The sequence below is a fragment of the Caretta caretta genome, chromosome 12 (assembly GCF_965140235.1).
Source record: "Caretta caretta isolate rCarCar2 chromosome 12, rCarCar1.hap1, whole genome shotgun sequence".
In the NCBI taxonomy this organism is placed as follows: Eukaryota; Metazoa; Chordata; order Testudines; family Cheloniidae; genus Caretta; species Caretta caretta.
The window spans coordinates 22,771,793-22,796,038 of NC_134217.1; the positions used below are offsets into that span (position 1 = coordinate 22,771,793).

Below are 24,246 nucleotides of genomic sequence, written 5' to 3' on the forward strand. Positions count from 1 at the left end.
AGCATTCCAAGAGGTCACAATCTCTCACTATCTGTGCTGAAATGGCAATGAGACTATAGCAGGATGACTAAGAAAAGAGGAAAGGAGTACTTGTGGCATCTTAGAGACTAACAAATTTATTTAAGCATAAGCTTTCGTGAGCTACAGCTCACTTCATCGGATGCATTCAGTGGAAAAAAGAGGGCAGATTAATAGCAGCCTCTTCAGTGACATCAGGTACATAAATGATGTTTTCATTTTTGTGTGCAGAAAGTGGTTAGCAGGATCCTATATAATAAGTAATTCCAATATAATAAGTGTCCTTTGTTTGACCATCCAAGGTCAGGACAACAGGGAAGCATAACATCAAGTAACACATTTTGAGGGGATGGCTCTGGAGCAGCTGGTTAGCTTCCATGATGAATGAGAATTACAGCAGTTTTCAAGAGACCAACAGAAGGCTAGCAGGGTCCTAATCAGCTATAACATCAGTAGTAAAGATCTAAGGAGACCAGAGCATTTCCAAAACTACAAACTTCTCTGGGCTTTAGTTTTAATAATTATAGCTGTGACAGCTGTACAGTATGGGTACATGACTGGAATTGGTTGGAGTTTTTGACATATGGTGCTATTGGAAGGAATCCTGTCTGGCATGAAGAGAACATAAAACTAACCCCCAACAACTGGGGCTGCGGTGCATGTCATCATGTTTCAAATTAAAGCAGCAAAGTTAACACTTTGACAGATTAACATTCAGCAAATGACAAAATATCATTTGAATAATGTTACTGCCACACCTCAGCGAAAAGCTCTGCAGAGTCAGAGGGGAAATTTAAGGTTAACTGAAGAAAGCATGCCTGGTGTGTTTGGGTCCTCTTTTCCATGTGAACATGTTCTAATTAAAGCATGTTATCTTTCTAGCTGCTCAGGTAGAAACAGTTATCCTCCTGCAGTATTCATTTGGTGATGACTCCATGAGAAATGGTAGCAGCCTAAGGGTTCAATGTAACTCCCAGGTGTCCTGAACTATTCACTGAAGTAGGTGCTACTATCTGGGAGTTGCAGACTGAAAGTCCATTCTCTGTCCCGTATGTTTAGTTTTAATTAAAAGAGAGTCTGGCCCAAGACACTGGGCCAAATTCACCATGGACCATGGTGGATACAATGCTGTCAAATGCACTAGAGAAGTGCCCCTTTACCTCAGTGGGGGTTTGTCCCATTGCTCTGTGATGAAACATACATGAAAAAATTAGAACAAGTTGGTTTAATTTAACTAAATGACTAAGCATTTCTGAACAACCCCTTTGCACAAGGATTGTTCTTGCTGAGGAGGGTGATTGAACCACAGGGCCAGGATAGGAACTATATGTTTTGTCTCACTTTTCCCAAACACTGAATTGTGCTATGCAGAAATAAAATTCTCGTCATTTCCATTTCTTTTTTTTTTATTGCTAAATTTGCCATTATGGGCAGTTCTCACATATGAAATTCTGGGACACATACTAATCTATTCACTTGCCTTGTAAATGGCAGGCCACATTTGCAAACTAAACTACTGAATGTGGTCTTTAACAGCGTGATGTGTTTCCTAGTACAAAAAAAAATGTGAATTATGGAAGATATCAAGGATTTATTTTGTTTTGGAGTTTTTGTTTTTTAATTATACATGCAAACCTGTGCTGAAAGCTGTGGTTGAAACTGGCAACAATGTAGAATTAAACCTGAAATGCAATGTTTGCTGTGCTTAGGTAGACAAAGGTCTGCAAAACATGAGTGACTTTAGATAACGTACCCTACTGACAGCCGCAATTCACATTTGCTTTCCAGCCAACATGATATTTACACATCAAGTGGCAATGACTCACAGTAAGTAGATACCATTGATACAAACGGTAAAGAGAAGCAATAATATCTTTAACGTCACCAGGACATGACTGTGCGTACTGACTGAAGTCTTCTTTTCAGCTAAGATTCACCTACGTAAGGTTCATATTAATCTTCTATATTTCTTTACTCTTAACTATTGTAGGGCTTCCTCCTCCAGCATTCACTGGTATTTCGGGACACTCCTCTTTCAATTTCTGTTTATGCCTCAGGAAAGTGTTCTGGAATGTTCTTTATGTTTGAAAGGGAGAGGGGGGGAAAATCCCTTTAATATGGTAACGTGACAGCCATCTCACAAAAAGCAGTCTATGGGTTTGGGGGAATGGGCCCCGATACTACAAAACTAATACAGAGTCAGCTAGAAGAACACAAGATATATATCAGTATAGTCTCTATATATTTTCATGAACAAAAATGAAGTCGGTTTCCAGTACATTTTGAACTCTGTGTTAACGGGGGTGCTCAAATGTGTTTAAAAATACCATATGAGATTTAGTGCTTTTGATTAGAAATCCACAATGTGGGACAACTGCCTTTTCCAGAAGAAAGGCATTTCTAATAGGAAAAGGCTGCTATTATTTATATGAGCTGAGATCATCCTATTTTACTGATTCATTTAGACTAATGCCAGCTACATCAGAAAACAAGCATATCTTTACAAAGAAATTTTTAAGTTACTGGAGACTTTGTACATGACAACCTGGGTGATGTTAGATCAAAGTCCACAGCAGAAACTTTAGTCCCTGGAAATGTACACTGTGTAGCATATTTGCTAATGGAGGAAGCAAGAGATTGGCCTATTTGATCAAAATATTTGGAATCAGGAGTTCAATTAAGGTTTGACAGTGGTAACTTCTGTGTATGCCACTTTAAGTGATAATGTAATCAACTATCTAATTTTTCAGTGCAAAATGAATCAGAGCAATGAGATGAGTATACACTGTCCCCAGGATCCTTTCCCACCTTGGTTAAAATGTATTCACTTAATGGCCAGATTTTAAAAGATGTGCGCAAAATTGCATGCCCAGTTTCCACATACAGTCATGATTTCCGTCTATTTGCACATACAAATACTTGATTTTCAAGTACAGTCACAGTAGTTATCTTGCAGATCTGACATACAAGATACACAGTTGGAAAATCTCCCTTTAAGCCTATAAAAATAGCAAAGTAGAATGGATACTCCAAGGGCAACTGTCCTCAAGTCACTGCATGTGATGATTAGACATGAAATATAAAATAATTCCTAAAAAGGAAAATGAAGTTACTTCCTCCACTGGATAAATAAGGTGGATTAAATAAGGCAATCATCTCCATCCAGTTCTGTAGCTGGCCAGTCAAAATGGGGTTAAACAGGGCAGTGGCCTAAAGTTACTATGAGGCAAGATTAAGTCACCAACAACATCAGGTCTGTAATAATGGTCAAGACATAACAGGCCACATTCTCAAAGAGAAGCTGTCCTTAAAATAGAATATGCTACAATATAATGTGATGAAGAAATGTGAAATATAAAGTGTCAAATGGACGAAAATGCAATCAGTTCACTGACTCTAAACTGAAGAATTAAAGAAGGCAATAGCCTTGAGGAATGTAGGCACTTCTGATCTTTCTCACAGCATGGGCTGCCTGTATTCCCCTTGTAAAACTGTAAATAATCAGAATCAATGGGAGCCTCAAGAAGTCTCACGAACTTGAAAAAAAATATCATTTCCCAGGTACACAGACCAAAAAAACTGCAACATTCCCAGGTTGTACAATTATTATTGTGATTATTAGAAAATGGGAAAAGCACAGACCCTGGGCCAAATTCTGTCTTGCACTGATGTCAGAGAGGTTTGAAGGGTGTGCTGGGGACATTATTTGGCCCACAATATTTTACTGATTAAGAGAGAACATCTCAACTATAGCTTTTCCCCTCAGAGAAAACCCTCCAACAATCCCCTCAAGCACAGGGATTATGTAAAGCCATTCAGGGAATCGGAATGAATACCATGATAGCAATCCCAGCCAAGCCAACTTAAGACTCAAAACTGTATCATGAAACCCTGCCACAAAATTCCCCTCATCAAGATGGTGGATAAGTTCTGGTCAACAAAGCAGTGTGGCATGAGTATTTCCTGTTCTCTCTGCTACAGTATGAAGGGGAAAGCCACTTTCAGATTTTCTCTGCCCTGCCCAAATTCACCACCAGAAAGAGCACGGGTGGGAAGGGGGCTGGTACAGTGACAACAGCTGGACCTTCAAGATGCTGCTGAAGGCATCCTGGAAAGTCATGGATGAGAGGAGTTGGGTGCCTGATATTGGAGGAGCCATGTGAAAGGAAAGGAGTCCAGGAGAGCTGGCTGTACTTTAAAGAATCCTTATTGAGGTTGCAGGAACAAACCATCCCGATGTATAGAAAGAATAGTAAATATGGCAGGCGACCAGCTTAGCTTAAACGTGAAATCCTTGCTGATCTTAAACACAAAAAAGAAGCTTACAAGAAGTGGAAGATTGGACAAATGACCAGGGAGGAGTATAAAAATATTGCTCAGGTGTGCAGGAGTGAAATGAGGAAGGCCAAATCACACTTGGAGTTGCAGCTAGCAAGAGATGTTAAGAGTAACAAGAAGGGTTTCTTCAGGTATGTTAGCAACAAGAAGAAAGTCAAGGAAAGTGTGGGCCCCTTACTGAATGAAGGAGGCATCCTAGTGAGAGAGGATGTGGAAAAAGCTAATGTACTCAATGCTTTTTTTGCCTCTGTCTTCACGAACAAGGTCAGCTCCCAGACTGTTGCACTGGGCAGCATAGCATGGGAAGGAGGTGACCAGCCCACTGTGGAGAAAGAAGTGGTTCAGGACTATTTAGAAACGCTGGACGAGCACAAGTCCATGGGACTGCATGCGCTGCATCTGAGGGTGCAAAGGAGTTGGCAGATGTGATTGCAGAGCCATTGGCCATTATCTTTGAAAACTCATGGCGCTTGGGGGAGGTCCCGGATGACTGGAAAAAGGCTAATGTAGTGCCCATTTTTAAAAAAGGGAAGGTGGAGGATCCAGGGAACTATAGGCCAGTCAGCCTTACCTCAGTCCCTGGAAAAAACATGGAGCGGGTCCTCAAGGAATCAATTCTGAAGCACTTAAAGGAGAGGAACAGTCAGCATGGATTTACCAAGGGCAAGTCATGCCTGACTAACCTAATTGCCTTCTATGATGAGATAACTGGCTCTGTGGATGAGGGGAAAGCAGTGAATGTGTTATTCCTTGACTTTAGCAAAGCTTTTGATACAGTCTCCCACAATATTCTTGCCAGTAAGTTAAAGTAGTATAGGCTAGATGAATGGACTATAAGGTGGTTAGAAAGCTGGCTAGATCGTTGGGCTCAGCAGGTAGTGATCAATGGCTCCATGTCTAGTTGGCAGCCAGTATCAAGTGGAGTGCCCCAAGGGTTGGTCCTGGGGCCAGTTTTGTTCAATATCTTCATTAATGATCTGGAGGATGGCGTGGACTGCACCCTCAGCAAGTTTGCAGATGACACTAAACTGGGAGGAGTGGTAGATATACTGGAGGGTAGGGATAGGATACAGAGGGACCTAGATAAATTAGAGGATTGGGCCAAAAGAAATCTGATGAGGTTCAACAAGGACAAGTGCAGAGTCCTGCACTTAGGATGGAAGAATCCCATCCACCGCTACAGACTAGGGACTGAATGGCTAGATAGCAGTTCTGCAGAAAAGGACCTAGGGGTGACAGTGGACGAGAAGCTGGATATGAGTCAACAATGTGCCCTTGTTGCCAAGAAGGCTAACAGCATTTTGGGCTGTATAAGTAAGGGCACTGCCAGCAGATCAAGGGACGTGATCATTCCCCTCTATTCAACATTGGTGAGGCCTCATCTGGAGTACTGTGTCCAGTTTTGGGCCCCACACTACAAGAAGGATGTGGATAAATTGGAAAGAGTTCAGTGCAGGGCAATAAAAATGAATAGGGGGCTGGAGCACATGACTTATGAGGAAAGGCTGAGGGAACTGGGGTTGTTTAGTCTGCAGAGGAGAAGAATGAGGGGGGATTTGATAGATGCTTTCAACTACCTGAAAGGGGGTTCCAAAGAGGATGGATCTAGACTGTTCTCAGTGGTACCAGATGACAGAACAAGAAGTAATGGTCTCAAGTTGCAGTGGGGGAGGTTTAGGTTGGATGTTAGGAAAAACTTTTTCACTAGGAGGGTGGTGAAGCACTGGAATGGGTTACCTAAAGAGGTGGTAGAATCTCCTTCCTTAGGAGTTTTCAAGGTCAGGCTTGACAAAGCCCTGGCTAGGATGATTTAGTTGGGGATTGGTCCTGCTTTGAGCAGGGGGTTGGACTAGAGGACTCCTGAGGTCCCTTCCAACCCTGATATTCTGTGATTCTATGTGAAGGTCGTGGCTCACCATTCCTAAGACACTAAAGTTAAGGAAATCTATGGGTGGAAAAAGGAGTGCTAAGGTTCAAAGAAAGTGTTTCTGGAAGGGGTGTATGTGATTTGCTACTCAGATGTCTGAATATGACCTGATTATCAGTCCCCCCGTACCCTGCCCAACTAACTAAATAACATTTCTGCACGTCTTACGTGGTGGACTGGCTTGAAGCACTATATATTGCCACTAAATTCAAGACTACTTCTGGGATTTCCATTCCCTAAGTCAGCAGAAGCTTAGAGTATCGCAGAGATGATACAACTGACAGTCTCTTGGGGGAAAGGCTTTGCTCATGTTGCTCTCGAAGTGAGTGATGGAGCTGCATTAGAAACATCCGCATTGATAGAGGCTGACAGTTTCCTTTATTGTCTAGGGTTAGAACTCCATCAGATACCATAAACGGAACTGTAAAAATATCATGGCTTGTTTCTGAACAGTGAGCCAGTTCTTATGCCTTACACTGAGGATAAGAGTAATGGAATAAAGAGGGAAAATGGCAAATAGGATGGGTGAAATATTACTGCTGTTTGGATGCCCTAATGCTAGCTGACCTTTCATATTCCGGCCTGACTGGAAGGACGACAGGACACATGACTGGACACGTGCTTTATAAACAGAATGCCCACTTAATAATGATCTTACATTTACTGCAAACAACATTTTCAAAGTGAAGAGTCCTAAAACGCTTTACAACTACAAAGCTTCTACTAGGATCACACCACCAACCAGTGAAATATAGCTACATCTGCATGTTTGACAACATAGAACAAAATCACATGGCTCTTTAGAACAAGAGGTGAAGCAAACCTTCACCAGCCAGAATTGCAGGAGGAATTTAGGCATGCAGAATGTAATTACCTTAACTCTTACGAAGTGTGCCATGAAATATGTAATGACCACATTTGTTCAGGACCTCTGTTTTACACCTCATCTGAAAGAGGATGCCACCAGCAGCATACCTAACAAGGAGACATAGAACCAGATCATTCAGTAATGATCAGAGGGAAGAACGCCACCTATTGAACCACAAGGATTGTTTCCTATAGGATTTACATGTGCTTTAAACCACACACATCCAAATATTTATCTGCTTGACATGTGGAATCTCAGCGGGTTCACAGCCCAATGAGTTATGGCCACATGGTCGACCACTGACAAGGATAGGTGTGTCAAACCATCAGGCACCTCATTACATGCAACTACATTTCAGAGTGTTTTCAGATAGCCTTAGGAGAAGGTAGCACACTGATTTGTAGTATTTGTTTCTTTAAAAACATTGATCCAGATCTTTTCACTAGGTAATGAAGACCTGAATTAAATGTTTTAACCCCTTTGTGAAAAGTAGGATTTTTTTTAAGTGAATATTTTCAAAAGACCAGCATTAATACACGGTTTTAATTGTCTTGTCACATACTGTATACTGACTTTCATGATTATGTTCCCACTGTGTTTTGGAGGTTGTTGTAAATGCCAACACAGAAGGCTAGTGGGTGTTTTACCTCTAACTAATGGCAGCATTTACTAGCCTGAAGATCTCCTCTTATATCCATCTAATAAACTGGTTTGTCAGTAGATAATACTAAATTCCATGTGACACACTTGAAAACTAAGTGCCATACCCAGAATATATTTTCATTTCAGTGCACAAGGATTTATACTTGGAGCTCCTATTATCTTTAATGGAAGCTCCATGCCTAAATCACTGAGTACCAAGAAGGAATAAGCCCCCAGATGAAGACAGCTAAGAAGTAGACAAGCCCCTGGGAGGAATAGCTTCCTAAACAATCTTTTGGGGGAATTTTCTGGGTGGTTTTCTTTGCAAACACAGAAAAGGGTCTGGGAGCTACAAAAGGTCTGTCAGATGCAGTGGGGGTTGAATTTGATTTTGTTATTTCTTTCAAGCATGCCTTTGGAGGTTTGTAAATACACACTATGGTTTTAAGATTTTTCAAAAGTGGTTATATAGCAAATTTGAATGATTAATGATTCAAGACATTTTCACATGTTATTTCTCTATTTTCAACATAAATAGTGTGTAAAGGGTGTTTAAAACTTTAATGAATCGAACTATATGAGTAAAGAGTGTTAATCATTTTAATTGCCCAGTAGCCTGAAATTAGATTTAACAGTCTGATAATGTATCTTTAAAGGAATACAACCCTGCTCTATAAAAAAATCCCTTCCAAACCAATTCTAATAATTTCTATTTATCTTTTATGACATTAACTGTTACACCAGTCTGCCAACAGACAGCCTTACGCTCACATTTAGTTTAAATGTGGTGCAGTATAGTTTTTCATTATCATTAACGTGCTCCTGGTGGGCAGAGTGCAATGCAGTGGCACTGGTCACACTTCATTGCTTTATCTCATATGACAAAGAGAGATGATGTGCTTCAGTCCAGGCCAGAAGATGAAAGCAAAAGGTGGCCATGGAAAACTCCCCCTGCTGCCTAGGAACAGCATAAGGGCTGCATCGTGTGACTTGCTAACAGCACGAAGGGGCAGACAAATAGATTTTCCTCTATATTTATAACCAGCATCATTCTTCCTTTCAGGCCTTTCAGTGCAGGTAGCTGTTTTATATGAAATGAACAATCTTTATAGACGTACCAGAGCCATAACAAGGCTGATTTTCAGCGAGGCTGAGGTATATAACTCTTACAGAATTGTCAGGCTTCTTGCTCAACAAATCAAGCCTAACTTATGATGTTTGCAGTGTAATTTTTATTCCTGTTTGACTAGCCAACTACCCGGTGGTAATAGGATGTTAGAAAAGGGCAGTAGCAATGTTTGTACATGCCATGATTGATAGGCAAACTCTGCATTTTTCATTTATATCTCCTGATTCCAAATCAGTTAAGTTTAGGAAAAATGAAACAAAAAGGCAAGAAAAATGCTTGCAGATTGCAGCCCAGCTCTCTCGTAGATCTGAGTTCAGCCCACATCTGCTAGGATTGTCTGGAAACATTAAGATATCTAAATGAAAATCAATACTATATGTGCCAGCATTTACTACCAAGAACAAGTATCAAGAGACCTCAGCTAATCAGGCTTTCAGCTTGTACTTGAGACATAGTCTGAACCCCAGGAGTGTCCTAATTGGCCCAAGCTAATCATAGAAGAGTTAAATTTATAACAAGGAAAGACATCTTGTTTTTCTTACCAGTCATCATTTTGAAGCTGAAAGTCTCACCTGTGTGGTAGCAGATGTATGTATGATAGCCACCGGTCATGCAAGAACTGCTTCTCACCTGTCAAAGGTAAAGGAAAGACTAATTTACTGTCTTCCGTAAAAACAGTCAGTCAGGCGCATTTAAGCTTTTGGTGGCTATACAGTACTATCAAACCTTTCACATGGACTGCATATTTTCTCCACTTAAAAGCTCTCCATTTAACCCTCATGTATTGGAACATGAAAGATTATGTTTTAGAGCTAAAAGCCCCTATACACACTTTGATCTCCCCACTGAATTTGAGTGTGTGTGTGTGTAGAAAATACATTTCCAAACCAAACATTGTTAATTATATTAAAATTTTACTTTTTTTGTGCATACACACAGAGTAATCATTCTTTGGAATGTTTGTAAAAACTCATACATTGTGGCTGAGTTTACCTTCACAAGGTACAATGAAGTAGCTTTGTTAGTGTGCATTTTTTAGCTCAGTATAGCATTATCTCCTGCAACACACCACACCATACAGACGAAAAAAATAATGCATCAAGGGCCTGGGATTCCTAATATTTGCATTTTGGATGCCAAGTGTGAGCATATTTTGTATTATTTTCAACAAATTAAACAAAAATATGCAAAATATTTATAAAGCTCTGTCTTCTATTTTGGGCTTCAGCAACTTGATAGTTCTGCATAGATTTAAAAAAAGAAAAAACAGAACAAGAAAAGTGATGAGTTAAACTTGGAAATTCAAAACCTATGGATTTCTAAGTTTTCTTCAAAAGCACACAGGAGATGCACATCTACAAGGAGTTTAACATTATGTAGCTTCTTTGTGTGTTGTATTTTAGATGTATTTTTAATGTGGACTTCTTAAAAGAAAATAATAGTTGTCAAATATTGTATTATTTTCTCACCTTTGTTAATGGTTTTCTAGACAGTGCTATCATGGCGTGTGGTGATCAATGAAAGCTTGTTTCTCACATGCCATCTTGTTTCCCTTGGATTCTCATCGCTCACTAGTGCATGCTGTGAAATTATGTCAGTTCTTTTACCTCTAAGGCACTTGCTTGTTCTCCATGATGTAAGCTACGGTGTTATCTTTCTGAATCCATCTTCATTTCTTCATCATTGCTTTAACTCACACTTCTTATAGAATGAGAAGTCTTTCTTTATCTTCCCTTCCATTCCCCAGGTCTAATACCTCTTATTGTGCTTGTCCGAGTACACAATATAATAAACCAACATGAAGATGGTAGTGAATTTCAGAAAACTCTACACAAATCTGCAGGAGAAGGAAGACAGGTGGGGCCTTGTCCAAAACTGCTCAATTCCTAGTTTGGGTATGTATTTTAAGGCCAAGTAACACATGCAAATTTAAAGAGGTACAGCTGAAAGATAATATATCTACAAGCAGGTGGCATTCTCACCCCGATCCTAATGACACAAAATAGGGCCCAAACTTAGGGTCCTCCCCTTCCTTTGGTTTCGCTTTCTTAGTGATTTTAATAACAACCAACAAAATACAGCCTAAGCTTATTTCCCAAGCTTGGCTGTTCTTAGTGTTTTCTCCACAGGACACTTTTTATCCAAACTCCTATTTCCTTCTCCCCCACAGACACATTCCAAATCCCCTTACATACTGCTTGACGCTAACAAACCACTATGCCATGAGACAGAGGAAGCCTTGGGAGCCTTCCACTGGGAATATCCTACCTCCAAGTCAACCAGGGTGAAACCCTGCCCCAAATCCAGTCAATAGAACTCCCATTGATTACACTGAAGCCAGGATTTCACCCCCAGAGCTCAAATGTAGGGAGTGTTACAGTACTGCAGCCTCTACATTCTGCCAACCTTGCGGGGGATTCTGCTCCTGTAAGGTGAATGTCACTAAATGCTGAGTACCCATAAAATAGATACTCCCCTTTGCCAGGACAGATGAATTTTCAAGGCTGCAGGACCATAGTGAGACAGTTGACACAGTGAGGGAAATGACCTCTCAGGTTCTCAGGATTCAAATCCTAAATGTTTTAAATAAAGCTTGGCCAGTAGAATGGAAATATGTGGAAAGCTCTGGCAAATTCTTCAGAATTTTTTCCCTGAAACTCTCTGGAACATTCAAATAAAAATCTCACTTCATCATTAGTTTTGTAGGAATATTTATGAAGAATACAGATAAGGGAACATCTGAAATATGAGTACTAAGTAGTCCATAAGGAATTATACAGGGCAAAAAGTATTGTCTCTACCTAACTTAATTATGGATAAAGCGTGATCATTCACCAGTTAATTCAAAGAGAGTTGTCAGTATGGGATAAAACTAGAGCTGGTCAAGAATTTTCCAAAGAAACATTTGTCAGAAAATTCCAAGTCATCAAAACCAAAATGTTTCCCAGAAGCATTATCATTTTCAGCAAACTTCCATGAAAAATAGGCAGGTTTCCATTGGACCTGCCTGGCTTCCTGCCACCTTGCCTCACAGGTTGCTGGGGGAGCCTGGGCTCCCCTGGTCTGCAGCTTTGCAGACTGTCTCAGAAGTGGGGGCTTTCAGCTCCCTCCCATTGAGCCCTGGCTCTAGCAGGGTCTAAGCTCCCAAGCAGGGAGCATTAAAGCCCTGAAAACCAGGGCTCAAGACAAGGCAGTCTATGTTTCCAGGATCCCTGCTGCAACCCTGTGATCCTCAGTTGGGGCCATGGCTCTCAGGACTTCTAGACGCCTGCTGTGCAATGAGGAACTCCCTGACTCCAGGAGACATTCCAGGCTGTCCCCGATGCCTCTGAAGCAGCCTGGGGAGCCCCCCTGGAGTGGCAGGGTGTGAGGTATCCTCCAGGGTTGAGACAGCTGGCTTCTCGGTTTCATTTCAAAACCATCAGCATCAGTAATGTCATTACATACAGCCTAGAACAAGGAGCAGGGTCTGCACCACAAAAGGTCCACACAGTGGTTCCAGTAAACACCTGGAATGGGGATAGACTGCTATTGATGATCTTCATGTAGTCAGGAGCTTGGGGGTCCAGCAAACACCACGGTATTTTAAAGCAGCTTGGGGAGAACAAGACTAGCTGCTGGTACTCTTCAAGCAGCCAGAGAGGAAGAGGCGCTCTGGCTGACTCTGCTGCAGTTAGTTTAGCCAGGGTCTCAGTGCACTGCTACATCAACTTGGGTGGGCCGAGGTCTGAGAACGGAAGCCTCAGGCCCTGCCATCCCAGCTGTAGGCATGGAGACTTCCTGCCATCCCAATGGAGAGCTATGAGTAGTGGAGTCCAGGTTGCTGCCACCACCCCAAGACTATGCACAGACTTGTGCTGGTGAGGGCCCTGTGCTTGGGAGACAAGGATGTGTGTGAGTGTGTGCATGTCCATGTGCACTCTTGCCAGATTGCCTTAGTCCAGCTCAGAGAAGAGTGTTGATTTTACTTTAGCTTGTCTCCTGCAACACTTCAGAACATTTTCTCTCTTGCTTACCTTAAGGGTTATACTCTTTACTTGCCAGGCCCCCTTCCAACCTGCATATTTCTCCCTTGCGGTACACACTTTCCTTTCTTTAATTGTAAATCTCACTTGTAGTGTTTTCACTAGCACTGTACACCAATAGTACGCGTAAGAAGCTAATTCTCTTATTTTTATATGCTGTAAGACAAAGATTTAAAGCATATGCCCAATTTACTATCTTGGTAATTTCACACTAGGCTCCCATGTGTGTTAAACAAAAGTTGGCAATGTTATTAATGCAGACGATGGGTAGATGACAATTTGATTTTTGCTTTGACTTTCCTATTTTGTATCCTTTTGCTTTGTATATGCCTAGAGTGCAATAAAAACACTTTAAAAATAAGTATGTCATTTCAATGAACAAAGCTGAAGTGCTTTAGACATGGACAAACTGACTTAGAAGTACAAACATTACAATCAGTGGTCAAAATGGAATTTCAATACATCATTTAGATGAGGGGAGTTGTTCAAAATTTACGTCCCTTTTGCTACTTAGTTTTAGCATATCTGGCTACGGAGCAAATAAGACAGCATTGCAGCATGAATGCAGCATTGTAGCTATTCTCTGCACCCAGAAAGGATAGGAACTTTTATGTAAATGGAAATTTGAATCCCTTAGAAAACAGCAATATTTGAAGAATCCCATTCTGTATTTATGTGTTTCTGTTACCCCTGCTTATGTCTGATAAGCACTGTTTACTCATGGTATCTACTCTCTCCTTCGGTGTGTTGGTGTGCTGTCTACCTACTAATCAGTTTTGGTCTCTATATCATATTCAGATAAATATAAAGAGCTGGATTCTCTAACAAGATCCAGCCACAGGCAGTGAAAAGCTATGTCGGCAGAAGATGCTGTCCCGCAGACATAGCGCCGGTGTGGACAGCACTTAGGTCAATATAATTTACGTTGCCCAGGGCGGTGTCTTTTTCACACGTTTACATCTACTTAAGTGGTAGAATAGACCAGAGATAGATTAGCAGAATATTTTGGATAACATGCAGCAGGTTAGAAAAAACAAAATCCTTATCAGCCAAATTCTGCTCTCAGGTATGTGCTCAACCTAAGGAAAGGTGTGGTCTGACACTTTTCGACTGTCCATCTCCCGCTTTATCTGCCCTTCCATGACCACTGCAATTTGGCCCAATGTTTTTACATCATTCACTCTTACCTGTACTTCAGTATGAATATAGCATTTGTTAATGCTGATGTACAATCTTTGGACATTTTGTACCATTCAATTTTTCCTATGTCCAATAATGCAGATGGATATTTCTTTTGATTTAAACCGGAATAATCCTGGCATTACTCACTTGCCATTATCCTTTCAACATACTTTTATAATTAGCCCAGTTGTGTCAACTTCTTTGTTGAAAACAAATCTAACTGCTCCATTGTTTTCTCCCCTCTTTTGGCAGTGGAGGCTTTTGGTTCTTCAATGCACTGTGTAATTCCACTACATCTTCTCATTTTTCTCTCCATGACCTAACAATTTGGAGTGGAGATAACAGATTATGGGACACTTTGGCTAAGATCAGTGACTGAAAACAGCCTCTTATCATTGACTGAATGCTTTACTCCATTAACCGGCATACTTCTGGGCTCACTGGAAATAACGTTACAACTTAAGTTTGTAACCAAAGAGAAGACACCTACAGAGGTCATCCCACCCACTAAAAGCTAGTATTTGTTTACCATTTATTTGTTTATTTTTAATACTTTTCATACCTAGCCAAGTTCCTTGATTTACTACCGAGAATATATTTAATAGTGAAAGGCATACTAAGAAACTAAAGTTTACAAAGTCAAATTAAACTTCATGTTAAAAGATGTAACAAGGAAAAGAGAAAAAGAGTAACATTACATTTTGCCCTCACTGACTAAAGTTCATATTTTTTCAGATTTAAATTTGCCCAACAAGAAATTTCTCTAAAAGACAGACAGACAGACAGGCTGGGAAACTGAAGTCCTTCACTTAGACACCAAAAAGAGATGGCCTAGGCAACCTTAGGACTTGCTTATCACACACGGCCTTTCCAAAAGAGAATGCAAAACCTGCTGGTACTCTCCAAGAGTTCTGGCCACAGTTCTAGAATTCGCAAAAAGAAAAGGAGTACTTGTGGCACCTTAGAGACTAACCAATTTATTTGAGCATGAGCTTTCGTGAGCTACAGCTCAGTAGCTCACGAAAGCTCATGCTCAAATAAATTGGTTAGTCTCTAAGGTGCCACAAGTACTCCTTTTCTTTTTGCGAATACAGACTAACACGGCTGTTCCTCTGAGTTCTAGAATTGCCAGGTGTTTCCCCAAAGGGGATTTGAGGTGAAACAGAACTATTTAATAAAACTGAGTCCTGCCTGGAGTGCAGGGGACTAGACTAGATGACCTCTCAAGGTCCTTTCCAGTTCTAGGATTCTATTTTGTCATTTAATTTGCCACTGTTAGGTTCAATTGCGTTTAACTGTGGTAGGTTTAGTCTTATTTTTTCAGGGGTATGTGCACACTTGGAAGGATGGTGGGGCAACAATTCACATTTGGAAGATTTTCTTAGCAAACCCGGGAGCAAAAAAATTGGATATTCATTTATTTGTTTTATTCATTTATTTATTTACAGAAACTTAAACTTTGGGATGTGTATTCAGTTAAAATTAAACCCTCCCTGCTCATGACTTTGAGCATTGACTTTTGTGTGCTCATTCAGTCCTTGCTATCTGTCCTGAGGCTTCTCATAAGGAATGCAAAAAATGGTGCTCATTGTGATAGTATTACGTGTACACTGTACATGAAAAACTGATACGAACTACCATACTCATTTCATAATTAAGAGTCATTAGATAACAATTACTTATCAAATGTACACCATTGTCCTAAAAGTGCAAGGTTTCACATTCTAATACCAATCTCCTAAATTTATTTTTGAAGCACCTTTATATAAATACTACCAATAGTATTTTAAAGTTTTCATAGTAGATTATACTTTCACGATGAGCTGCCATTTTGTGTAATTTATTCCAATGTACAGAATTTATCTTGGCCTAAATGCTCATTTGTGGCCTTTTCTTCTCTTAGTTTATTATTATTCTTTTGTCTCCTTGAATTCTTTTTTCATCTTTTCTTCGTCTATCACCTTCACATTTGTATCTATCCTGTTGCCTACAAAATGGCTCCACATTAGGTCTTATCAGTGGAGCCTTATGAGTTGACTTCACGGACAATTGTGGGTGCTCAGTACTTTGGAAAATCAGGCCCAATATCTTTAAGGTGCTATGCTCAGAATACTTTGTTTCATTGAGCTGAATTCCATTGTGTTGTGCTACTTATTTACAACATAACATCCTTAAGTAGAGTAAAAAATGTGGATAAATTCTCCCTGTTCAAAATGTTTCCTGCAGCTCTATTTACACTATAATCCTCTTCTAATACACAAAACTACTAAAACCTTTCAAAGATCTCTTGCTTTCATTACAAAGTCCTTGACTGCATTTGTCTCAGTTTAAAATACTGCAGTGCTAAAACAAACCAAAAATTTCTTCAGGAAAGGCAGCTTAAATGACAAAGTGCTAGCACCTTTACCACACATGAAATGAACACAGCACTGAATTGGACACAGCTTTTAAAACAGATTTCAGTAAAGAATCACCTTTTATTAAGCCAGCTTCATAGGAGAAATCTGGATTCAATTTAAAACGTAATTAAAAAGTTGACAAGACATACATTTTATGGCAATCAGCATTGCTTCTCACTTTGACTTTGGGTGTTGGGTTGTGGGGGTTTCGGTTCCATGGGCTGAGTTTTGTTTTTACACCCTGGTTAAAATCCAGTAATTTTATCAGTTAATGGAAATGTTTGCATCACATTTACAGAATTCATAATCTTGTCACTTTATCCATACACATCACTAGCATTGTACAGCAGTATAATATTTTTTTAAAAAAAAATAGCATGGTCTCTTAAACAGCAGCACTTTTCACAATGGCTGCAGTCTTGATTCGAATGGTTTGGGATGATGTATTTATAAAACACAGCTATACAAAAGTCATTGTATAGTATATGGGTATTTTCTTTCATTGAAATGCTCCTCTTAGAAATACTTTATGAAGGCTTAAAAGTAACCTTCTACATTTCGTTTTGATAAAGGAAAAAGAAAGAAAATTTTCACATTGTGGATTCAGTCAGGCGGAGGACATGACTTGTGTAATCCTAATAAATCAGAGCATTCCCGTGTGGCAGAAGCAACAGGGGAATAGTGTAAGAGCAGTGCTGCATGTTGACCTAAGCAAGAGCTTATCGAGAAATGATGTCCTCTTAAACAGACTCCTGTAGAGATGTTCTGCATTTCCTCTGACAAATTGTAAGTGCTCCTGACTGTAACATTCCTAACAAAATAGGGCTGATTTAGCAATGCACAAACTGCCCATTATCTTACTGCATAAAAAGGCCATTTAAAGCAAAGCCTTAGGACACTGGCCCATTGGAAAGAGTACATCTGAAAAATTACCCCCATCTGGTGCCACCAAAGCTGTTGACTACCCTAGGGAAAATACCTCATTTATGAGACAGACGAATGTTCACTTTAATCAGTTAAAAATTGCCATTTTTCTTACATGACTTTGATAACACTTCAAATCAAATATATTTAGCTTTAAAAAACAACAACCACCACCACCTGAAATGCAATATATCTGATATTGCCACCAGTATCAGTTTTCAGCTACCATTGGCTTCCTCTGTCTCTCATGTTATGCCCAAGTGCAATTAAAAAGCACACCCCTCTGAAACAATGCTTGAAAGATTAAACAATCTATTTTAATAAACTGTTCCTCTCTGTAAACTTTGCATGCCAAGATTACAACCTGTCATTATCTTCCCAAGAGACAGAGTACCTTTTTAAAAAGTATCTCTAATGAGATCTACAAATCTATGTTCAAGACAGCTTACTTTATTGTGTTTATAAAGATAAAAATATTTTAAATAGGTTATGGCTCTTGGGACTGATAGAAACACAATGAGGGGTAAGGTCATTCTGAAATGTTAATAAAAGTTTTCATAAAATATGATGGCTCTCAAAGAGTAATGTTTGGGTGTAAAAAATAACCATAAAAGTATATTTTCTGCTGTGGTAAACACACAGTTTTTCTGTGTCTAGTTGATCCTCCAAATTCGTCATTTAGTATATTGGTGGACACTTCCAGCTGTTTGACTACCCATCTGGGATTATATTACTATTAGTTGATGCAGCATATTTTCCTGAGCTTCACCCATTATATTACAAGTTTTTTTAGAAGAGAAGCACACTACATTGCTTTGACCATTATATTAATACATTACTGTTCATTTTAATGGTCAATCTGTCTGCTACGGAGTGACATCCACAAAAAGAGAATGTACAGTTATCCTAATCGGATAGGAGGGTATTCTGTTAAAAACCACAAAGAATGATGCCTTTTTTTCCTGGTGGCATTGCTTCTTAGATAAGAAACTGCAGAAACCATAGGAGGAACTAGTGAAATCTAGAGGCTAAGTCTTTACAAGTTAAAGCCACTTATATTCCTTTTATTTCCTATTCTCCAAACCTCGGGTTTTATTGTTCTGTACTTTTATTCAACAAGCCCAAAGGAATTGCATTTTTCCTAGTAGTATTTCCTAGACTACAAGTCAAATGAAGTGTATGAAATAACTTTCAGATATTGGAATGCAGTGTTTAGACATAATGCAAGAGAGGATACTGATGCATCCCAATGTATGCCCACCTCTTTAAAAAGAAGAGACTGGTGAGAGAAAAAAAAGAAAATAGGCATCAGTGTAGAAAACTCCATCAGTTGCAGGAATCAGCACTTCTATGTATATATAAGTGTACAGGCATGCACATTTTTGTCCATGGGATGCGGTTTCTTTCTCTTTAAAATTTGTTCCTAACAATGTAAAGATTTTTTTTAAAATTAATTCTATTTGAAAAATGCATTTCTTTACAACATTAAATCCCTGTATTACAAACACTAAAGCCAATCAGGTGACAACAGTGTAAATGAGGACACAATTTGGGTATTACCAATTGACAATCTTGTCATGCTCCTGTATAGAAGGGAAGAAAAACTTTCAAAAACACAGAAGTTACTCAGTGTACAGACGCTTCTCTTCAATTCACAACAGAACAAAGACAGTATTAACCCATGGCTGGCAAAAAGGATGTTTTCCAGTCAAACTGAAGAGTCATTAGAGTAACACCATGTAATGGGGTGCACTCACCTCATGTGAGCGCCCCCTGGTTGAGTGCATGTCTGCAGTTTTTCTCTGCTCATGGTGCCCCCTGTCAGTCACTGCATTTGTCAGGCAGCTCTTTGGTGACTCAGCCCTCCAGCCAAATCCACTGTCCATGTGCATATAAACAAATCCCTTCTGGGGCGCACAGTCCAAAATGTCCCCAATGTCCTGCAGCCCTCCCTGGACTCAGTCTTTAACAATCCAACAGGGCCGTCGTGGTACTCTCTAAACTGGGCTCAACTTGCAGCCCTCCCTGGGCTCAGATCCTTAATTAGTTCAACAGGAGCCTACGGCAGTACCGCCTCAGTTGGTGTATCTTTCTGTAGCCCTCCTTGGACTGGGTCTTTAACCTGTCCAACAGGGCCCATCACGGAACCCTTGGTTGGTCTGGCTAGGTTGCAAGGTTCCTACTCTGGAACTGAGCAGTGCCCTGATGGCTTCTTCCCTGGGGACTTCTTGCATCTACTTGGGTCCTCAGTGACACCAGCCTTTCTGCTGAGTGACCCCTCTTGGACTCACTTGGACTCAGTTCACTGACCACAACTCCCCACTGAGTCAGTCCCAGTGTGACCCCCTTTCCTGGGCTGCCACAGTTCTGATTCCCTTTCTTAGACCATAGCTACTTCCCCCAATGGTTTGTGGGGGTATGGGGAACCTGGTCACATCCACTGCTCCAGGACCCAATCCAGGGACCCTTTAAGTATAGCAGCCTCATGCTGCGTCGCTTCACTGATTGCTGCTCTGTATTTCCCCCATTACCCGTTTTAGTTGAGTCCCAGCAACCAGCCAGGAGCTATTCTCAGGCTCCCCTGACTATGCCAGCAACTGATCTGTCCACGCTTTTCAGCATCTGCGGCCAACCAGGAGCACCTCTTGCTCCCCTGGTCCCTGCCAGCAGACTGAACTCATTCTGGCCCTGCAGGTCCTTTTATAGGAGCCTGCTGGGCCTAGATTGGCTGTTCCCTGCTGCCCTTTTCTGGGCAGGGCTGCAAGGCCTTCAGCAGGGGAGTCAGGGCCTAGTCCACCCCATCACACACCAATAATTCAATCCCATGGCTTTCTTCAGAAACAACTGGCAAAGAAAGCAAACTTTGAGCCAAAAAAGCAAGAGCTAGATGCCCAAATCTGCAGCCCTTCCTCATGGCAGCACTCATTTCAGTTTATGAAAGCAGTAAGAGTCCCACACACCATTTGCATGATTGGGAGTATACTCCATTCTATTCCCTGCCACATTCTGCCTGTATCCATTATGCCACCTGCCTGCCTCACTTTGCCCTAGTGTAGCTCCAAGCAACTTCCCTGTCTAACACCTATGGAAACAGGAGTCATTAGATGAGTTTTGATCTAGTCCCAACAGGAAACACATTAAATCCCCCTTTTCAGACACATATAACTTCATCAAAATTCCTTTTGGGGTGAAATTTTCTATAGTCAGTATCAGACATTCATAATTATTTTAAATAAAGCTTCAAAAAATCCATTTAACTGGTTTTGAGTTTTGTATGTGAAAAACCATATACATGTTAATCGCACATTTTACCCAGATGTAGTTCAATGACTGACACAAATTGATCAAACTGGGATTGTTTTGTAGATCTCACTGAGATCTAAGAAGCAACCCAAGTTTGAAGAAAATAATTTCAGCAGTTTTACAGTTATGAGCACTGAACATTTTTTTACATGTGTATAATAGGATTTTATGTTAGATTTAATTGCTAGTTTTGAATCTGAAGATGTTGACTTTGAGAACAGTGGACCAAATCTCCACTTTGTTTTAGGTCTTTTTGAAATTCATTATATGTTAAACATTGTAAAATAGAAATTTACCCATAAACATTATTATAGGTCAGCTGACATACAGTTTTAAGTTAATTTATATTTTCTACCAAATAATTTATGAAGACTTCTTTGATTATATTGGAAAAAGATGGCATTTGCAGTTTTTATTCCGAGAAAGAAAAAGCATTAATGCAGCATTCCTTTGAAGAATGGAACCATTCTAAAATTAATAAGGTAAATGCCACTCGTTTCCTTTATTTTTAAAATAAATAAGCAAATTCCATACAGAAAGCTAGTGTTAAGGTTAAGAAACCATGATCTCAAAAGTCAAGAAATACAGAGTTAATGATAAACACGCAACATACATGTCTCCATGCACATGTTCAGAAATAAAGGGCCTAAACCTTAGAGTCCTAAAATTATCATAGTATTTTACCAAAGTCTCAGATTTGTTTGTAGACTCTGCATGGCCATGATGCCCCTTGTTCCCAGCTAGGAAGCCACATGCCCAACCCATATATTCCCTTTTAAGCACAGAGTTATCATGACAACATACTTGAATTACTGGACTGAGAAGACAGTTGCCATATTCTTTCTATGTGCGCTCCTGCTCAATGGAACCCATTAGTGGCCTTGGAAATTGTGTCCTATCAAAAAACACAATTTTTTCACAAAGAACCTGTAGATGTTTGATTAGCTATGGTGTTTTTCTTTTTTTCTTTTTCTTTTTTTAAATTCTTCACTCTGAGAGGACAAGAAAGGAAGCATTGTGGATTCTTCTGCAAATCAGGAAGTGTTCCCAACAGGAAATCAACTTTTTCATGGAATTTAAATGCCATATTTCAGTAGCAAAGAACTTTCTGCAGTACCTCGCATGCAGCTCTGATTCTCAAATCTACACTCTTTCATGCTAAGTCTGACATTGCTATAAAAGTTCACAGAGATTGCCCAACTTCTTCTGTACTGACCTGTTCTTTCTGCACCCAGCATTGTTGCAACAGCTGAAACCTGCAGTCCCCAGTGTGAATCTCCCCAGAGGCAGTTAAATAACCTAAGAGGGATGGGACACGACATGAATATCACTCAGAGTAAATCTCCCTTATATTGTCCTGTGAACTGGCAGAGTTACTGTGGTCATAACCAGGTACATTTTTCATGTTAACCTTCATTCAAGCTAATGGACTAGCCTTGAATGCCCATTTTTCTGCTTTTCCCACAAACGTCTCTACACTTTATTCCAGAATGCTCCCTAGCTATGGAATGTCCTTTGCAGTGGCTGGGTGGTAAATCTGGGCTTCCAAGAAAAGTTAGGCCAAGCTGGGTGAATTTCTATGGTTCAGGTTTATGGCAATGACGGAAACTCAGAAGAAAAAGATCAAAGGGCAGGTGACAGCCTTGCCTCTCCTCACCCATGAGTTAGTGAATTAAACCATGCTGCAACTTGCCATCTACTGACACAGCAAATGACACTCCCAATGACTGATTTCAGTAAAAGCATTTCCTCAAATCACTGCTGTATCAGCTTCTGTTGTGCTATCATGCTTCAAGTTTGGCAAGGACAATGGCATGGGAGACACAAAGAGCCAAGCAGAGCTGAGGGGTCATCAGCAGAGCCTGTGGGTCTCCAGGATGACCAAGAGCAGAGCAAAGCATAGGTGAAAAGTCAAACACAACCACAGAAAAACTGAGTCAGTCAATATAATGATGCCTACAAGCACCACTATATGAGGCGTTGTGGACACAGAAATGGTCACAAACAGAGCAAGGGGAGTTTGCAGAGCTCCACCACCCCTAAATGGAGCTGCCTCTTGGCTTCCCATTGGGTAAATCTGACTGCTAGTTTTTAGTCCCCTCCCTAAGCCTCTAAGCTGTGTGCTAGCTCAGACAATTGCTGTTAAATGAGTGAGATAGAGCAGTCTGCTGGTAAAATATACTACAGTCCTATTGCCAAAGGACAGACACAGAGTCTGTATTACAAACAGGGACACATACATAAGATTACACTGTAAAGAGACAGTCCTGCAGTGGTTGAGATACACAGGTGCACTGCCCTAACAAGAGCTTCTGGATGTTTTGTTTCCAAGTCAGTCAATATGTCTTAAGGTGCAGAAGGTTCTGAGAGAAAATGGTGAGGTCTGTGATCCAACTTGTGCTGCCTCAGTTCTTTTGGTCAGTGTGAGGTACGGTCAAAGCCATGGCCCAGCACTTGTGCCTCCTGCCCCTTGGAGTAAGTCCGTTCCAGAACTGGTGCTTGCCTCAAGCAGCCTTTGCACTCAAGGAGTACAAAGACCAAGATTGTTAAAAAGGGATGCAAAGAAGGTGGGGAAAGGCTGCTCACACGCTCCTACAGATGCACTACTGACAATCTAGCCCTTTATTCTTCTATGACTAAGTTGTATAAGAAATTACTTTGCATTACATTTTTATTATTTTAAAAGTAGTAGAAAATGACAAACAGACCATGGGCCATACTCACAGCTCTGCCCAAAGAGCACTGAATACAGCTGTGGAGTCAATGTGGAAAGAGATGCTCTGCACCCTACCCTCATATCCCTGAACTGGTACCAGGTGTAGCTTAAAGCAGCTTCAGGTCTGCTCTATGTTACGTCAGTTGCCAACAGCCCCCAAAAGGCTGTTGTTGCAGAAAAATATTGATATAGCGTAAGGATGCCCCAGCCACACTCTGTTCCCCCTGGACATGGAGGCAGAATCAGAGAGGTACAGAAAGTTTGTCCTCTGACTGGATCCATTGGCTTTAGAGCAACTTTGCACTGGGAAGATAGTGCAAAGCTGCCCTAAAAGACACAAGAATTGGGCCTTAAGTCCAGTTTTAGCAACAGAGCACTCAGCCAATTAGCAATTATTTTAATGCTAAAAAGGAATTTTATGTTCTAGAACAAAAGGGCATATTGGGATTTGGAATGGAACTGTAGTTTCTTGAATGTTCAGCCCAAGGACTTATAAATTGTAGGGGAAAAAAGCTGATGAAATAAAGTTACTTTTACATGTTGTGGGCAATTAATCAATTAACAGGATTCACTGGCTGAAACAGATCCACAAAAGTGTCTGGTGTCTTGCTTCATCCAATATTTACTAGAAAAGACTGTCTAAAGGAAAATTATATTATAATTTTGCTAGGGTGAGAGAACAGCTGTTTGATGTTCTGATTTATAAAAGAGGCCAAGAGAGTGTATTTGTTGTGGAATGACTCGGTCTAAATTAGCATTTATTGTTTTATCCAAC

The 24,246-nt window shown here is 40.4% G+C and overlaps 1 long non-coding RNA gene across 4 annotated transcripts in view; it reads right to left on the reverse strand.

Annotated features, from left to right (window-relative positions):
• LOC125620592 (uncharacterized) overlaps window positions 1-24,246 on the reverse strand; it is a 372,396-nt gene that overhangs the window by 35,076 nt on the left and 313,074 nt on the right. For all 4 annotated transcript variants that reach the window (XR_012664581.1, XR_012664579.1, XR_012664578.1 and 1 more), the window contains 2 exons: window positions 9,495-9,552; window positions 7,158-7,258 (listed from right to left, as the gene is read on the reverse strand). This is a non-coding gene — a long non-coding RNA (uncharacterized LOC125620592). The remainder of the gene's footprint in view (window positions 1-7,157; window positions 7,259-9,494; window positions 9,553-24,246) is intronic.